Source organism: Crinia signifera, chromosome 1 (assembly GCF_055691185.1).
Source record: "Crinia signifera chromosome 1, ASM5569118v1, whole genome shotgun sequence".
Classification (NCBI taxonomy): Eukaryota; Metazoa; Chordata; class Amphibia; order Anura; family Myobatrachidae; genus Crinia; species Crinia signifera.
This window is the reverse complement of record NC_139217.1, coordinates 244,791,403-244,811,331: the sequence shown is the minus strand read 5'-3', so window position 1 is coordinate 244,811,331 and position 19,929 is coordinate 244,791,403. Positions and strand designations below refer to the sequence as shown.

Genomic DNA, 19,929 nt, shown 5'->3' with positions numbered 1-19,929 from the left:
GATTTCCCCTTCAACGTGCTCCCCCTTGTGCGCCCACTGTGCAGCCTGCTCCCATATGCTCCGCCTTGTGCAGCCTGCTCCCCAGTTGCCCACCCTGCTCCCTATATGCTTCCCCTTGTGCAGCCTGCTCCCCATATGCTTTGCCATGCGTCTTACTCCCCCATATGCTTTCCCCTTCAGCGTGCTCCCCCTTGTGTGCCCACTGTGCAGCATGCTCCCTAGTTGCCCCCCTGCTGCAGCCTGCTCCCTATATGCTCCACATTGTGCAGCTTGCGCCCCCATATGCTTTCCCCTTCAGCGTGCTCCCCCTTGTGCCCCCACTGTGCAGCCTGCTCCCCAGTTGCCACCCCCCTGTAGCCCATATGCTTTCTCCTTCAGCCTACTCCCCATATGCTCCCACTTGTGCAGCCTGCTCCCCTTAGCTTGGTCCCCCTTGTGCAGCCTGCTCCGCATATGCTTTCCCCCCATATGCGCCCCCTTGTGCAGCCTGCTCCCCATATGCTCCCCCTTGTGCGCTGCTCCCCATATGCGCCCCCTTGTGCAGCCTGCTCCCCATCAGCATGCTCCCCAGTTGCCCCCGCTGCATCCTGCTCCCCCTTGTGCAGCCTGCTCCCCATATGCTTTCCCCTGCAGCCTATGCACCATACGCCCCCCATATGCTTTCCCCTGCAGCCTCCTCCACATGTGTCCCCACTGCGCAGCCTAGTCCCCGGTGTATTACCTTAGTGTACGGTGGTATGGCAGCTGGCACGGGAAGTCAGCGGCAGAATAGCAGATCACGTAACGGCATTCGGCATCGGTGACAAGCCCGCTAAAGTATATAGTGGTCTGTCATGTGCTGGTGACATGGTGTGGCGGGTCAGCAAGCGTCCGGCAGACAGGTCAGCTAGCGGGCGGCAGGCAGACTGCCTGAAAAGCCCGCGCAGTATCACGCAGGAGTCTCTACCCTACCTTCACGGTGTCAGCAGCATGCCGCCATCTTGCCTCTGTTACTCTGGCAACAGGAACAAGCGTCAGGACGGAGCTGCGGGGGATTCTGGGAAATGTAGTGCGTTTCGCTCTCAGGCGCTGGGGGGGCCTGCCACACGCCGTGAAGCCACGCCCCCAATTTCCGGAAGCCTGCGCGGCACTTCCGAACCTCCAGCCAGCACAGGCGCCTGTACTGATCTTCAGACTCCTCCCCCTGATGAGGTCGTCAGAGGTTGATCACGTGATGGACAGTATGAGGATATAATCCCTGCTGCTCTTGTTGCCCGGCTTCTTCATTTCATTTTTGTCTGGAGGCGGGAAGCGGCAGCGCCGCTGCGGAAGGAAGATGTCAGGGACTACCGGGCCGGGTAAGCAGATCTTTCCAAGACAACGATGGTTTCCTCGGAAGACTTACGGAGGGGAGCCGTGGATATCACACCGGCCCCTAGCCAGAGCTGGCGGGGGAGGATACTGAGCGGTAAGCGGTGGATGGTGTCTGATGAGATGGACCCAGGCTTGGTTGCGGAAGGTGGCTACTGTCACTGTGAGTCCGGACTCTGTCCCACTCACCTGAGTGCAGGTGTACGTGTGCCGCTGCCCGGGTGGGTAGTGTGAGCGCGGCTCCTTCCCGTGTGTTGCTGATGTCACATTCACTCCGTGATTTATGGTCTATCCGCCTGTGTCCTGTTCTCTCCTGGTATATCCCTAGTGCTCGCACTGGGCCCGCATTATTCGGGTATGGGTGAAAACCGGACCAGGATAAAACCGCCGGACCGGACATCAAACTCTGCATTTTGGAGCTTGTAGCCTCCGGTCCGGGGGGTGTCCTGTCCGGGGGGGGGGGGGGGCTGCCTGTCACACCTGTCACACCTGTCACACCTGTCACACCTGTCACACCTGTCACACCTGTCACCAGGTAGAGGAGGAGGGGTAGAATAAATCCTCCCTGTATGGTCCGGGCATGTAGCAAAAACCGGACGGTCCGGACCACCCGGGGAGGCTGTAATCTCCCCTCCCCCATGTCCCTGGTGATAGCTATCACAGGGACCCCCCGGACAAGACACCCCCCGAACAGGACAACCCCCGGACCGGACCCTATAAGCCACGGACTGCAGATTTTGATGTCCGGTCCGGAGTTTAGTCCGGGTCCGGTTTTTACATAGTCCCGCATTATTCTGCTTGTGGTTGTGTAGGTCTTGTGTTCCTTTTTTATGTAGCCATTTTTTTATCCCCTTTTCAGTTTTGTATATTAAGTCTCAGAATTTAGTTGTTTGACCTAGCGAACCTGTATGCACTATGCAGTCGTCCCTGATTTATACAGTTAATACTGACAGATTTATTTTCTCCCTCCAGGTATGCGTGGACCCAGGGCATGATGGGAAAATTGTCAAAACTGAAGGGGATCTAGACACTACCGTTATTACTGCAAGCCTTCTAACACAACACAGCTGCTGCAGCCAGGCGCACTGCATTGAATAAACTACATTACCAATTTCCCAGCAGCCCTTGCTCCGTGCAAGGACTTAAAGTTGTAATTAACTTTCAGTTTCTTAATTGCATGTGATGCACCCGCCAAAGTCAGGTTAAGAGGAGCACAGTGGGAAAGTTACATCAGCCCAGCATGTGTATCCGTATGTACAATCCGAAATGGGTGTGGAGCTACACGGCACTGGTGTACAGTCAGTGCACTGCTAGCCGGCCAGCAGTATTGGTGTCTTAGGGATGGCCATCGTTGCCATAGATGGTGTTGAAATATGGTATGGATGACCATCGATAGCTTTACCTATCGATGGTCATCCATTTTGGTTCACTAACTGGCAAATACATAAATCTGGAAATGAAAAAGGCCCCTTGCATTAAATGGTACAAGGTAATTTACCTTTCTAACAATGTTTTCAGATGGGTACCATATCTCATCTTGTGTTGGCCATAACCACCCACCTCTGGCTGGATGCATCACTTGCACACAACTCTCCATTAATTTCTGTTGATATAATTCTCGAAAATAAAGATTCAGAACATAAGGAATTGATTGTTGAAAAAGAATCATACTTTTGAATGGCACGTACATTATTTTTCAACTGTGTGGAGAGCCCTCCATATATCTCAACTAATTCACAAAACCATTGTATTCTATACCTCGGTAGAGGAGGTCTCTTTATAGTTTGTATATTTCTATCCATATAGTTAGAGCAGTGATTTTCAACCTTTTTACCTTGCGGCACACTAAATAGGACTTTAAAATTGCCAAGGCACACCATGAGATCCCCACGGGGCAAAACACATTGGCCATCACAGGAAAAAAACAAACCTATTGGCCCCCACATTAAAAACAATCACACTGATCCCCACAGGTAACAAAAAAAAAATACATTGGTCCTTTACATGAAAAGAAGAGACCAGTAAATAACATTTGAACTGGTGGTGGCTGTAAATGGGTTTGGGCATCTCTAGATCTGGGGGCACACTTGAGAACAGCTCAAGGCACACTAGTGTGCCACGGCACACTGGTTGAAAAACACTGAGTTAGAGGTTACTAAATTAAAATCTCCATTATTTATAAGGTTAAATGTCAAGAATAGTCTGAGTATTTCTAATACCTTTAAAAAAAAAAAAAAAGGTTTGCTATAGATGTTTAAATATAGATATTCAGGGCCATCTCAACATCAGTGAAGGCCCCTGGGCAAAATAATTCACTGGGCCCTCACTGATGTTGGGACTGCCCTGTGCCCATAGGAAGAGGGCATGAGGGTATAGATGCCCACTGTGTAACACATAAGCCGACATCACAATGACAGCAGCAGTACAGCCGGCAGGGGCACAATGTATGGGCAGGAGGGGGGGTTATAGCAGCACTGACACGGGTTAAACCAATCCGAGTGTCAGCTACTGGGGCATGCACACGATTTGGGTGACACAGGGAGGGGAGTGATCTCCGCGGTCAGGCCAGACAATATTGGGGCACAGGGCATCATCAATAGCCGCCTCCTTCTGGTGGATAATGTCAGCACCAGCCACCCTTTCAACATGCAGTGGGATAGGGATGATCTATATATAATGTAGGGAGTGACGCTACTGTGCGCCCGAGATGTGATACAGATGCCAGTGTCAGAGCTTCCTCAACACCAGGGCTGGGCAACAGCGGCCCTCCAGATGTTAATGAACTACACATCCCCGGATGCTTTGCATTAGTTTTGCTATGTGGCCATACTGAAACTGATGCAAGGCATACTGGGATGTATAGTTCATCAACATTTGGAGGGCCGGTGTTGCCCAGCCCTGCTCAAACACCATTGTTAAAAAAGGCCCACATGTGCAGAATATACTGAGTGTGAGGAGTCCGACCCCGCCCAGTGACTATTCATTCGCTGCTGCCCTGTCCAGGTTCCCCGGAGAGCCTTCCTGCCCATCAGGCAGAGCCTTATCAGGGATGATCCAGGCAGCGGCAGCAGACGGCTTGTAGCACTAATTGCCGGCGGGGTGGGAAGTGCTGCTGAATTTCAAAAAACTGAATTCTCTCAGCCAATCAGCATCCGGCCAGTCTTTTCAAATTCAACAGTGCTTCCCACTCCAATGGTGGGTAGCACTACAAGCTGTCTGGCACAGTGTCCTGAATTCCCACTGCCCACCACCGTGCCGTCTTTCCTATTGGGATGGGCCCCTGGGCAACTGCCCATTGTGCCCAATGGGAAAAACTGTACTGTACATATTACTGGCATAGAAGTACCATTGGTGGGCAGTGATGCCAATAATATATGCATTGCTGGCCTGTGCCAGCAATGTATATATTGCTGGCTAATTAATAAACATTGGTGCCCAGTGGTGACAGATATATATATATATATATATATATATATATATATATATATATATATATATATATATATATATATTAATTATGATTTACTCAATCTGTGCGCCCTCAATCTGAGCAACTTGTTTGGATGTTTAACAGTTCTGATAGAATGTTACGTAAAAGATTGAGTGAAGGGCCTTTTAGAGACTCAGGTAGACCTATCATTCTCATGGTGTGTACACATGGTGAGATTCTCTTGCTGTTGAACTAAAGATTCGATTGCTATGCAATCTTAGCTAACTGTATTATTTACATACAATTCATGCAATCTACATTCGATTTGCACTATAGTCATTGCTGCCCTTTCCATCTGGGTTTTGGTTTGTGCTGTCCCGGGAGCGCACATTGGGGATCTGCAAGTGATTTTGACTATATAAGGGGTTCCCAAACTGTGTGCCGTGGCTCCCTGGGGTGCCTCGGGACACATGCAGGGGTGCCCAGGGTTGGTAGTCCAGGACCAACTCAAATTATTAATAGTTAATTATTTATGAGCAAAACCAGTGCTGGTGGCTGCCAATCATAAAATGTGTACAAACAGAAGCAATTCCTGACCTTTTCCCTATAACTGACCCTAAGAATCGCATATAAATCCAATCTAATTAAAATAATTTTGCCCTGGGGGTGCCGCAAAAAAAATTCTTATACTCTAGGGTGCCGTGATTAAAAAAAGATTGGGAACCCCTGCTATATAGCATTTATAGCATTCTTCTAGACCTGTTATCAATCTCGTCCAATTTTAACCATATCTGTTGTTCTTTCTGCATTTTGTTTTTTAAAAGGGTAGTGTCCTGGAACATTTACTTTTTGTTCTGTCTCTTGGACACGGTCAGAAATCTGTTTTTATATGGCCTTTTATTTCTTCAATGGCCTATTTCATGATCTCAGCCTGGGTCTGTAGTATTATTATTTAATTCTTATATAGCGCACATATTCTGCAGCACTTTACAGAGAATATTTCAACATTCACATCAGTCCCTGCCCCAGTGGAGCTTACAATCTATATTCCCTACCACATGTACACGCACACACACAGATATTCTAGGTTTAATTTTATTGGAAGCCAATTAACCTACCAGTATATTTTTGGATTGTGGGAGGAAACCGGAGTACCCTGAGGAAAACCATGCAAGCACGGGGAGAATATACAAACTCTGCACCATTAGGACCATGGTGGGTATTGAACCCATGACCTCAATGCTGTGAGGCAGTAATGCTAACCATTGCACCATCCAAGCTGCCCAGTAGGAGCTCTATAGTTTTGTTAAGTAGCTTGTATCATAGCTTCATAGTCTTCACCTCTCCTATCCCGCATTGAGGGGGGTAGTACACCCTCTTCCTGGCTTATACTACAGGTCGAGTATCCCGTATCCGAATATCCGTTATCCGAATTATTCCGAAATACGGACATTCCAGAAAGTGAAAAAAATTTTTTTTTTTGCTAAAAACTCACTGGGGACATATGTAACAGCATCGCTGGGGACATGATATGTAACTGGCACTATATATGTGCAAGACAATGATTGCTTGGCATTCAAATTCAGTGCTGAGATAGTACACACATTTTGTTTCACGTTTTGAAACCTTGTTTTTTGAACAATTAAAATATGTTTGTGTGTATTTTATGTGGTAATAAAATATATTTGTGTGTATATTATGTGTTTATACAGCATAAATGCAAGATACTTCAAAATACATCATTGAAATATTAAAATATTCCGAAATACGGAATAATCCGTTATCCAAAATTCTCCTGGTCCCGAGCATTTTGGATACGGGATACTCAACCTGTATTACCAGAGGAGTCTGATTTCCTTGCTGGCTTGCCACATTTGCTGTCTGGCATGTGTGTTCAGCACGGTCCCTCTGGACCTTTGATGGTATGGCTGGTGAGCAGAATTTCTCCATACAACAAATAAGCCCAATATGTGTTAGCAATATTACCAGCAAGTCTCTTGGCCTTTAAACTCAGTTTTCCGGGCATTAACCCCACCCCCGAAAAAACTGAGGAAAAGGAGAAAGGAGCAAGAAGGACCACTCACACCTCTGGGGTGACATCCAATATTTAGTTCTCCTACTGGACAGGGTCAAGCCATCCACATCACTGCTTATGTGTGTTAATTTTCCACCTCCATTACTGTCACAGGATGATGCCTGTCTTTTAATATCCACAGGCCAGCCGTGTACAATTATTTCCATATTTAGAAAATATTTTTTCGGACTCCCAGGGAAGATATTTAGCCACATAGGCTTCAACACTGTAGGTTTCTCCTGTGTAGATAGGTTCTGTTCAGAGGCGGATTTTACTGTAGCCCCCCCCCAAGTATAATCTACTGCCTTGCTCAGTCTTAATGGAGCCAGATGCAGTGCATGAGACTGCACTGGCTTCACTGTGCCTGGCAGTGATTGGAAGTCCTACCTGCCAGACACCTACAGTACAGGCAGTCCTATTTGCATGTGCTTCCTCCATCTAGGACTGACAGTCTAGGCTGCGGTGTGCAGAGTTGGATTCCTGTAGGAAGCTGGACAGACCTAGTAGCCTTCTAAGAGCTTCAATGCAGAGCAGTAAATACACTATAGGTCTGTGCAGTATAATGTAAGGGCTATTTCACACGCTCCGGCTCCTGCCGGGGGGCGAAATCCCACACGTCCAAAAGCCTTGCCGTGCACAGTAGTTGTTAATAAACACTATTGTGTCCATTCACACGGCCCGGCCAGCCGGTTGCAGCCGGATCCCACCACTGAAAGTGATAGCTGCCGGGCTGTGGCCATCCCCACCATTCTAGACTGTACAAAGAAGAGCAACTAAAATGGTGCATGGCCTACATCACAAAACGTACCAGGAAAGACTAAAAGATCTTAATATGTATACTTTAGAGCAGAGAAGGGAAAGGGGGGACATGATAGAAACTTTCAAATATATCAAGGGCTTTAACAAGGTACAGGTGGGAGACATTCTTCACAGGAAGAGGAGCAACAGAACACGAGGACATGCACTGAAACTAGAGGGAGGAATATTCAGGGGAAATGCGAGGAAGAATTTTTTCACAGAAAGAGTAGTAGATAAGTGGAATAGCCTCCCAACAGAGGTGGTAGACGCAAATACAGTAGTACAATTTAAACATGCTTGGGATAAGCATATTGATATCCTTACAAAAAAATAAGGATCAAATATGGTTTGTGGTAACATGTTTAAAAAAAGGGGCAGACTAGATGGGCCAAGTGGTTCTTATCTGCCGTCAAATTCTATGTTTAACCTACTGAGTGCGGCACAGCTTCCTGGCCGTGCAGGTTTTCGCCACCCGGCAGGAGCTGGAGTGTGTGAAATAGCCTTAACAAATGATATACATTTCTGATGTACATTCTGTAACTTGATTCTCAGAGGAAGTGGTGAGCTATCATGCAGTGTTTTCAACTGGGGGTTCCCCTGTACCCCTATGGGCCAGTCACGCTGTGTGTAGAGATACAGTAGATAGATAAATATAGATACATTATCAGGTATGGAAAAAAGGATTAAGGTTTTAGGAACATTCATTTCTTTATGGTACCTTCTATAATGTGGTATGTTCACTTCCTGTAGGGTGTTTTGCATTTAAAATTGGTTGGCTTAAATTTTTTCCAAACGTTACTTATATGAATTGTTTCCTCTTCTCACTAGGGCAGCTACTCAATTGAATATTGACGTCGTTGAGTACTTGAAAGAAAAGGGTTTGCGTCTATCCTTGGCAATGTTGCAAGAGAAGCCAATGTCTTTGAACAGAGAACATAACAAGTGGACAGCAGGATACAGTGCTGCAGACTATTGAGATTTCAATGCACAGGTAAATATATTTCACATAACTACCTTTCATTCATATCGTTATCGTCCCATTTCCAGGTTGCTTTAATTTAATAAGTTTACTTTTTAAAGGTATGGCATTGTGCAGGAAGCTGCTTTTTTAAGCATTTTCAGTCCTATGTCCAGCTAGGTTTTGCTTAATATCCAAAGGGTTGTATGATTATTTTGATCATGGAACCAAAATTATGACATCATGTATTATGGTGTTATGCTTTAAGCTGCCTCCTTGGTGGTTTCAGTCCTATGTCCAGCTCGGTTTTGCTTAATATCCAAAGGGTTGTATGATTTTTTTGATCATGGAACCAAAAGTATGACATCATGTATTATGGTGTTATGCTTTAAGCTGCCTCCTTGGTGGTTTCAGTCCTATGTCCAGCTCGGTATTGCTTAATATCCAAGGGTTGTATGATTATTTCATCATAAAACCAAAAGTATGACATCATGCATTATGGTGTAATACTGTAAGCTGTCTCTCTGGCAGTTTGGGTCCTGTTATCAGCTATTATTTAATATGCAAATAGTTTCTAATTTTGGGTGTAATCTATTATCAGCATAGCTAATTCCGTTGGTATAGCGACGTACTGTGTAATGCTTTGGCGTACGGCACCTACGACTTGGCATTATGCAGTTTTGTGCTTTACTGATGATGTTGGTCCCAGATCCTGTTGCGTTTCCGTTGATCTCCTAATGGATAACACCCAGCAATACAAACTATTTTCAGTGTCCCTAAAAACCATCAATATGGCATCATGCAGTGCCGTAAGGTGCAGCATTGTGCTGTATTGTCCTAGTGGTTTCAGTCCTATGTCCAGCTCGGTTTTGCTTAATATCCATAGGGTTGTATGATTATTTTCATCATGGAACCAAAAGTATGTCATCATGTATTATGGTGTTATTCTTTAAGCTGCCTCCTTGGCGGTTTCAGTCCTATGTCCAGCTAGGTTTTGATTAATATCTATAGGGTTGTATGATTATTTTGATCGTGGAACCAAAATTATGACATGTATTATGGTGTTATGCTTTAAGCTGCCTCCTTGGTGGTTTCAGTCCTATGTCCAGCTCGGTTTTCCAGAATATCCAAAGGGTTGTATGATTTTTGTTGATCATGGAACCAAAAGTATGACATCATGTATTATGGTGTTATGCTTTAAGCTGCCTCCTTGGTGGTTTCAATCCTATGTCCAGCTCGGTTTTCTAGAATATCCAAAGGGTTGTATGATTTTTGTTGATCATGGAACCAAAAGTATGACATCATGTATTATGGTGTTATGCTTTAAGCTGCCTCCTTGGTGGTTTCAGTCCTATGTCCAGCTCGGTTTTTCTTAATATCCAAGGGTTGTATGATTATTTCATCATAAAACCAAAAGTATGACATCATGCATTATGGTGTAATACTGTAAGCTGTCTCTCTGGCAGTTTGGGTCCTGTTATCAGCTATTATTTAATATGCAAATAGTTTCTAATTTTGGGTGTAATCTATTATCAGCATAGCTAATTCCGTTGGTATAGTGGCATACTCTGTAATGCTTTGGCGTACGGCACCTACGACTTGGCATTATGCAGTTTTGTGCTTTACTGATGATGTTGGTCCCAGATCCTGTTGCGTTTCCGTTGATCTCCTAATGGATAACACCCAGCAATACAAACTATTTTCAGTGTCCCTAAAAACCATCAATATGGCATCATGCAGTGCCGTAAGGTGCAGCATTGTGCTGTATTGTCCTAGTGGTTTCAGTCCTATTTCCAGCTAGGTATTGCTTAATATCCATAGGGTTGTATGATTATTTTCATCATGGAACCAAAAGTATGACATCATGTATTATGGTGTTATTCTTTAAGCTGCCTCCTTGGCGGTTTCAGTCCTATGTCCAGCTAGGTTTTGCTTAATATCTATAGAGTTGTATGATTATTTTGATCATGGAACCAAAAGTATGACATCATGTATTATGGTGTTATGCTTTAAGCTGCCTCCTTGGTGGTTTCAGTCCTATGTCCAGCTTGGTTTTTCAGAATATCCAAGGGTTGTATGATTATTTCATCATAAAACCAAAAGTATGACATCATGCATTATGGTGTTATGCTTTAAGCTGCCTCCTTGGTGGTTTCAGTCCTATGTCCAACTTGGTTTTTCAGAATATCCAAGGGTTGTATGATTATTTCATCATAAAACCAAAAGTATGACATCATGCATTATGGTGTAATACTGTAAGCTGTCTCTCTGGCAGTTTGGGTCCTGTTATCAGCTATTATTTAATATGCAAATAGTTTCTAATTTTGGGTGTAATCTATTATCAGCATAGCTAATTCCGTTGGTATAGCGGCATACTCTGTAATGCTTTGGCGTACGGCACCTACGACTTGGCATTATGCAGTTTTGTGCTTTACTGATGATGTTGGTCCCAGATCCTGTTGCGTTTCCGTTGATCTCCTAATGGATAACACCCAGCAATACAAACTATTTTCAGTGTCCCTAAAAACCATCAATATGGCATCATGCAGTGCCGTAAGGTGCAGCATTGTGCTGTATTGTCCTAGTGGTTTGAGTCCTATTTCCAGCTAGGTATTGCTTAATATCCATAGGGTTGTATGATTATTTTCATCATGGAACCAAAAGTATGACATCATGTATTATGGTGTTATTCTTTAAGCTGCCTCCTTGGCGGTTTCAGTCCTATGTCCAGCTAGGTTTTGCTTAATATCTATAGAGTTGTATGATTATTTTGATCATGGAACCAAAATTATGACATCATGTATTATGGTGTTATGCTTTAAGCTGCCTCCTTGGTGGTTTCAGTCCTAGGTCCAGCTCGGTTTTCTAGAATATCCAAAGGGTTGTATGATTTTTGTTGATCATGGAACCAAAAGTATGACATCATGTATTATGGTGTTATGCTTTAAGCTGCCTCCTTGGTGGTTTCAGTCCTATGTCCAGCTCGGTTTTTCTTAATATCCAAGGGTTGTATGATTATTTCATCATAAAACCAAAAGTATGACATCATGCATTATGGTGTAATACTGTAAGCTGTCTCTCTGGCAGTTTGGGTCCTGTTATCAGCTATTAATTAATATGCAAATAGTTTCTAATTTTGGGTGTAATCTATTATCAGCATAGCTAATTCCGTTGGTATAGCGGCATACTCTGTAATGCTTTGGCGTACGGCACCTACGACTTGGCATTATGCAGTTTTGTGCTTTACTGATGATGTTGGTCCCAGATCCTGTTGCGTTTCCGTTGATCTCCTAATGGATAACACCCAGCAATACAAACTATTTTCAGTGTCCCTAAAAACCATCAATATGGCGTCATGCAGTGCCGTAAGGTGCAGCATTGTGCTGTATTGTCCTAGTGGTTTCAGTCCTATTTCCAGCTAGGTATTGCTTAATATCCATAGGGTTGTATGATTATTTTCATCATGGAACCAAAAGTATGACATCATGTATTATGGTGTTATTCTTTAAGCTGCCTCCTTGGCGGTTTCAGTCCTATGTCCAGCTAGGTTTTGCTTAATATCTATAGAGTTGTATGATTATTTTGATCATGGAACCAAAATTATGACATCATGTATTATGGTGTTATGCTTTAAGCTGCCTCCTTGGTGGTTTCAGTCCTATGTCCAGCTCGGTTTTCCAGAATATCCAAAGGGTTGTATGATTTTTGTTGATCATGGAACCAAAAGTATGACATCATGTATTATGGTGTTATGCTTTAAGCTGCCTCCTTGGTGGTTTCAGTCCTATGTCCAGCTCGGTTTTTCTTAATATCCAAGGGTTGTATGATTATTTCATCATAAAACCAAAAGTATGACATCATGCATTATGGTGTAATACTGTAAACTGTCTCTCTGGCAGTTTGGGTCATGTTATCAGCTATTATTTAATATGCAAATAGTTTCTAATTTTGGGTGTAATCTATTATCAGCATAGCTAATTCCGTTGGTATAGCGGCGTACTCTGTAATGCTTTGGCGTACGGCACCTACGACTTGGCATTATGCAGTTTTGTGCTTTACTGATGATGTTGGTCCCAGATCCTGTTGCGTTTCCGTTGATCTCCTAATGGATAACACCCAGCAATACAAACTATTTTCAGTGTCCCTAAAAACCATCAATATGGCGTCATGCAGTGCCGTAAGGTGCAGCATTGTGCTGTATTGTCCTAGTGGTTTCAGTCCTATTTCCAGCTAGGTATTGCTTAATATCCATAGGGTTGTATGATTATTTTCATCATGGATCCCAAAGTATGACATCATGTATTATGGTGTTATTCTTTAAGCTGCCTCCTTGGCGGTTTCAGTCCTATGTCCAGCTAGGTTTTGCTTAATATCTATAGAGTTGTATGATTATTTTGATCATGGAACCAAAATTATGACATCATGTATTATGGTGTTATGCTTTAAGCTGCCTCCTTGGTGGTTTCAGTCCTATGTCCAGCTCGGTTTTCCAGAATATCCAAAGGGTTGTATGATTTTTTTGATCATGGAACCAAAAGTATGACATCATGTATTATGGTGTTATGCTTTAAGCTGCCTCCTTGGTGTTTCAGTCCTATGTCCAGCTTGGTTTTTCAGAATATCCAAGGGTTGTATGATTATTTCATCATAAAACCAAAAGTATGACATCATGCATTATGGTGTAATACTGTAAGCTGTCTCTCTGGCAGTTTGGGTCCTGTTATCAGCTATTATTTAATATGCAAATAGTTTCTAATTTTGGGTGTAATCTATTATCAGCATAGCTAATTCCGTTGGTATAGCGGCATACTCTGTAATGCTTTGGCGTACGGCACCTACGACTTGGCATTATGCAGTTTTGTGCTTTACTGATGATGTTGGTCCCAGATCCTGTTGCGTTTCCGTTGATCTCCTAATGGATAACACCCAGCAATACAAACTATTTTCAGTGTCCCTAAAAACCATCAATATGGCATCATGCAGTGCCGTAAGGTGCAGCATTGTGCTGTATTGTCCTAGTGGTTTCAGTCCTATGTCCAGCTAGGTTTTGCTTAATATCCATAGGGTTGTATGATTATTTTCATCATGGAACCAAAAGTATGACATCATGTATTATGGTGTTATTCTTTAAGCTGCCTCCTTGGCGGTTTCAGTCCTATGTCCAGCTAGGTTTTGATTAATATCTATAGGGTTGTATGATTATTTTGATCATGGAACCAAAATTATGACATGTATTATGGTGTTATGCTTTAAGCTGCCTCCTTGGTGGTTTTAGTCCTATGTCCAGCTCGGTTTTCCAGAATATCCAAAGGGTTGTATGATTTTTGTTGATCATGGAACCAAAAGTATGACATCATGTATTATGGTGTTATGCTTTAAGCTGCCTCCTTGGTGGTTTCAGTCCTATGTCCAGCTCGGTTTTTCTTAATATCCAAGGGTTGTATGATTATTTCATCATAAAACCAAAAGTATGACATCATGCATTATGGTGTAATACTGTAAACTGTCTCTCTGGCAGTTTGGGTCATGTTATCAGCTATTATTTAATATGCAAATAGTTTCTAATTTTGGGTGTAATCTATTATCAGCATAGCTAATTCCGTTGGTATAGCGGCGTACTCTGTAATGCTTTGGCGTACGGCACCTACGACTTGGCATTATGCAGTTTTGTGCTTTACTGATGATGTTGGTCCCAGATCCTGTTGCGTTTCCGTTGATCTCCTAATGGATAACACCCAGCAATACAAACTATTTTCAGTGTCCCTAAAAACCATCAATATGGCGTCATGCAGTGCCGTAAGGTGCAGCATTGTGCTGTATTGTCCTAGTGGTTTCAGTCCTATTTCCAGCTAGGTATTGCTTAATATCCATAGGGTTGTATGATTATTTTCATCATGGAACCAAAAGTATGACATCATGTATTATGGTGTTATTCTTTAAGCTGCCTCCTTGGCGGTTTCAGTCCTATGTCCAGCTAGGTTTTACTTAATATCTATAGAGTTGTATGATTATTTTGATCATGGAACCAAAATTATGACATCATGTATTATGGTGTTATGCTTTAAGCTGCCTCCTTGGTGGTTTCAGTCCTATGTCCAGCTCGGTTTTCCAGAATATCCAAAGGGTTGTATGATTTTTTTGATCATGGAACCAAAAGTATGACATCATGTATTATGGTGTTATGCTTTAAGCTGCCTCCTTGGTGGTTTCAGTCCTATGTCCAGCTTGGTTTTTCAGAATATCCAAGGGTTGTATGATTATTTCATCATAAAACCAAAAGTATGACATCATGCATTATGGTGTAATACTGTAAGCTGTCTCTCTGGCAGTTTGGGTCCTGTTATCAGCTATTATTTAATATGCAAATAGTTTCTAATTTTGGGTGTAATCTATTATCAGCATCGCTCATTCCGTTGGTATAGCGGCGTACTGTGTAATGCTTTGGCGTACGGCACCTACGACTTGGCATTATGCAGTTTTGTGCTTTACTGATGATGTTGGTCCCAGATCCTGTTGCGTTTCCGTTGAGCTCCTAATGGATAACACCCAGCAATACAAACTATTTTCAGTGTCCCTAAAAACCATCAATATGGCATCATGCAGTGCCGTAAGGTGCAGCATTGTGCTGTATTGTCCTAGTGGTTTCAGTCCTATGTCCAGCTAGGTTTTGCTTAATATCCATAGGGTTGTATGATTATTTTCATCATGGAACCAAAAGTATGACATCATGTATTATGGTGTTATTCTTTAAGCTGCCTCCTTGGCGGTTTCAGTCCTATGTCCAGCTAGGTTTTGATTAATATCTATAGGGTTGTATGATTATTTTGATCATGGAACCAAAATTATGACATGTATTATGGTGTTATGCTTTAAGCTGCCTCCTTGGTGGTTTCAGTCCTATGTCCAGCTCGGTTTTCCAGAATATCCAAAGGGTTGTATGATTTTTTTGATCATGGAACCAAAAGTATGACATCATGTATTATGGTGTTATGCTTTAAGCTGCCTCCTTGGTGGTTTCAGTCCTATGTCCAGCTTGGTTTTTCAGAATATCCAAGGGTTGTATGATTATTTCATCATAAAACCAAAAATATGACATCCATTATGGTGTAATACTGTAAGCTGTCTCTCTGGCAGTTTGGGTCCTGTTATCAGCTATTATTTAATATGCAAATAGTTTCTAATTTTGGGTGTAATCTATTATCAGCATAGCTAATTCCGTTGGTATAGCGGCATACTCTGTAATGCTTTGGCGTACGGCACCTACGACTTGGCATTATGCAGTTTTGTGCTTTACTGATGATGTTGGTCCCAGATCCTGTTGCGTTTCCGTTGATCTCCTAATGGATAACACCCAGCAATACAAACTATTTTCAGTGTCCCTAAAAACCATCAATATGGCATCATGCAGTGCCGTAAGGTGCAGCATTGTGCTGTATTGTCCTAGTGGTTTCAGTCCTATTTCCAGCTAGGTATTGCTTAATATCCATAGTGTTGTATGATTATTTTCATCATGGAACCAAAAGTATGACATCATGTATTATGGTGTTATTCTTTAAGCTGCCTCCTTGGCGGTTTCAGTCCTATGTCCAGCTAGGTTTTGCTTAATATCTATAGAGTTGTATGATTATTTTGATCATGGAACCAAAATTATGACATCATGTATTATGGTGTTATGCTTTAAGCTGCCTCCTTGGTGGTTTCAGTCCTATGTCCAGCTCGGTTTTCCAGAATATCCAAAGGGTTGTATGATTTTTTTGATCATGGAACCAAAAGTATGACATCATGTATTATGGTGTTATGCTTTAAGCTGCCTCCTTGGTGGTTTCAGTCCTATGTCCAGCTTGGTTTTTCAGAATATCCAAGGGTTGTATGATTATTTCATCATAAAACCAAAAGTATGACATCATGCATTATGGTGTAATACTGTAAGCTGTCTCTCTGGCAGTTTGGGTCCTGTTATCAGCTATTATTTAATATGCAAATAGTTTCTAATTTTGGGTGTAATCTATTATCAGCATAGCTAATTCCGTTGGTATAGCGGCATACTCTGTAATGCTTTGGCGTACGGCACCTACGACTTGGCATTATGCAGTTTTGTGCTTTACTGATGATGTTGGTCCCAGATCCTGTTGCGTTTCCGTTGATCTCCTAATGGATAACACCCAGCAATACAAACTATTTTCAGTGTCCCTAAAAACCATCAATATGGCATCATGCAGTGCCGTAAGGTGCAGCATTGTGCTGTATTGTCCTAGTGGTTTCAGTCCTATTTCCAGCTAGGTATTGCTTAATATCCATAGGGTTGTATGATTATTTTCATCATGGAACCAAAAGTATGACATCATGTATTATGGTGTTATTCTTTAAGCTGCCTCCTTGGCGGTTTCAGTCCTATGTCCAGCTAGGTTTTGCTTAATATCTATAGAGTTGTATGATTATTTTGATCATGGAACCAAAATTATGACATCATGTATTATGGTGTTATGCTTTAAGCTGCCTCCTTGGTGGTTTCAGTCCTAGGTCCAGCTCGGTTTTCTAGAATATCCAAAGGGTTGTATGATTTTTGTTGATCATGGAACCAAAAGTATGACATCATGTATTATGGTGTTATGCTTTAAGCTGCCTCCTTGGTGGTTTCAGTCCTATGTCCAGCTCGGTTTTTCTTAATATCCAAGGGTTGTATGATTATTTCATCATAAAACCAAAAGTATGACATCATGCATTATGGTGTAATACTGTAAGCTGTCTCTCTGGCAGTTTGGGTCCTGTTATCAGCTATTATTTAATATGCAAATAGTTTCTAATTTTGGGTGTAATCTATTATCAGCATAGCTAATTCCGTTGGTATAGCGGCATTCTCTGTAATGCTTTGGCGTACGGCACCTACGACTTGGCATTATGCAGTTTTGTGCTTTACTGATGATGTTGGTCCCAGATCCTGTTGCGTTTCCGTTGATCTCCTAATGGATAACACCCAGCAATACAAACTATTTTCAGTGTCCCTAAAAACCATCAATATGGCGTCATGCAGTGCCGTAAGGTGCAGCATTGTGCTGTATTGTCCTAGTGGTTTCAGTCCTATTTCCAGCTAGGTATTGCTTAATATCCATAGGGTTGTATGATTATTTTCATCATGGAACCAAAAGTATGACATCATGTATTATGGTGTTATTCTTTAAGCTGCCTCCTTGGCGGTTTCAGTCCTATGTCCAGCTAGGTTTTGCTTAATATCTATAGAGTTGTATGATTATTTTGATCATGGAACCAAAATTATGACATCATGTATTATGGTGTTATGCTTTAAGCTGCCTCCTTGGTGGTTTCAGTCCTATGTCCAGCTCGGTTTTCCAGAATATCCAAAGGGTTGTATGATTTTTGTTGATCATGGAACCAAAAGTATGACATCATGTATTATGGTGTTATGCTTTAAGCTGCCTCCTTGGTGGTTTCAGTCCTATGTCCAGCTCGGTTTTTCTTAATATCCAAGGGTTGTATGATTATTTCATCATAAAACCAAAAGTATGACATCATGCATTATGGTGTAATACTGTAAACTGTCTCTCTGGCAGTTTGGGTCATGTTATCAGCTATTATTTAATATGCAAATAGTTTCTAATTTTGGGTGTAATCTATTATCAGCATAGCTAATTCCGTTGGTATAGCGGCGTACTCTGTAATGCTTTGGCGTACGGCACCTACGACTTGGCATTATGCAGTTTTGTGCTTTACTGATGATGTTGGTCCCAGATCCTGTTGCGTTTCCGTTGATCTCCTAATGGATAACACCCAGCAATACAAACTATTTTCAGTGTCCCTAAAAACCATCAATATGGCGTCATGCAGTGCCGTAAGGTGCAGCATTGTGCTGTATTGTCCTAGTGGTTTCAGTCCTATTTCCAGCTAGGTATTGCTTAATATCCATAGGGTTGTATGATTATTTTCATCATGGAACCCAAAGTATGACATCATGTATTATGGTGTTATTCTTTAAGCTGCCTCCTTGGCGGTTTCAGTCCTATGTCCAGCTAGGTTTTGCTTAATATCTATAGAGTTGTATGATTATTTTGATCATGGAACCAAAATTATGACATCATGTATTATGGTGTTATGCTTTAAGCTGCCTCCTTGGTGGTTTCAGTCCTATGTCCAGCTCGGTTTTCCAGAATATCCAAAGGGTTGTATGATTTTTTTGATCATGGAACCAAAAGTATGACATCATGTATTATGGTGTTATGCTTTAAGCTGCCTCCTTGGTGTTTCAGTCCTATGTCCAGCTTGGTTTTTCAGAATATCCAAGGGTTGTATGATTATTTCATCATAAAACCAAAAGTATGACATCATGCATTATGGTGTAATACTGTAAGCTGTCTCTCTGGCAGTTTGGGTCCTGTTATCAGCTATTATTTAATATGCAAATAGTTTCTAATTTTGGGTGTAATCTATTATCAGCATAGCTAATTCCGTTGGTATAGCGGCATACTCTGTAATGCTTTGGCGTACGGCACCTACGACTTGGCATTATGCAGTTTTGTGCTTTACTGATGATGTTGGTCCCAGATCCTGTTGCGTTTCCGTTGATCTCCTAATGGATAACACCCAGCAATACAAACTATTTTCAGTGTCCCTAAAAACCATCAATATGGCATCATGCAGTGCCGTAAGGTGCAGCATTGTGCTGTATTGTCCTAGTGGTTTCAGTCCTATTTCCAGCTAGGTATTGCTTAATATCCATAGGGTTGTATGATTATTTTCATCATGGAACCAAAAGTATGACATCATGTATTATGGTGTTATTCTTTAAGCTGCCTCCTTGGCGGTTTCAGTCCTATGTCCAGCTAGGTTTTGCTTAATATCTATAGAGTTGTATGATTATTTTGATCATGGAACCAAAATTATGACATCATGTATTATGCTTTAAGCTGCCTCCTTGGTGGTTTCAGTCCTATGTCCAGCTCGGTTTTCCAGAATATCCAAAGGGTTGTATGATTATTTTGATCATGGAACCAAAAGTATGACATCATGTATTATGGTGTTATGCTTTAAGCTGCCTCCTTGGTGGTTTCAGTCCTATGTCCAGCTTGGTTTTTCAGAATATCCAAGGGTTGTATGATTATTTCATCATAAAACCAAAAGTATGACATCATGCATTATGGTGTAATACTGTAAGCTGTCTCTCTGGCAGTTTGGGTCCTGTTATCAGCTATTATTTAATATGCAAATAGTTTCTAATTTTGGGTGTAATCTATTATCAGCATCGCTAATTCCGTTGGTATAGCGGCGTACTGTGTAATGCTTTGGCGTACGGCACCTACGACTTGG

The 19,929-nt window shown here is 42.3% G+C and overlaps 1 long non-coding RNA gene across 5 annotated transcripts in view; it reads left to right on the top strand.

Annotated features, from left to right (window-relative positions):
- The first annotated feature begins 1,052 nt into the window (after nucleotides 1-1,052).
- Nucleotides 1,053-19,929, top strand: part of LOC146072255 (uncharacterized) — a 66,615-nt gene continuing 47,738 nt past the window's right edge. Inside the window, exons 1-3 of one of the 5 annotated variants that reach the window (XR_014473015.1) lie at nucleotides 1,053-1,447; nucleotides 2,323-2,500; nucleotides 8,481-8,643. This is a non-coding gene — a long non-coding RNA (uncharacterized LOC146072255). Of the gene's footprint in view, nucleotides 1,514-2,322; nucleotides 2,501-8,480; nucleotides 8,644-19,929 lie in introns of all 5 variants that reach the window. The other 4 variants (XR_014473016.1, XR_014473025.1, XR_014473021.1 and 1 more) reach the window with 4 other exon arrangements.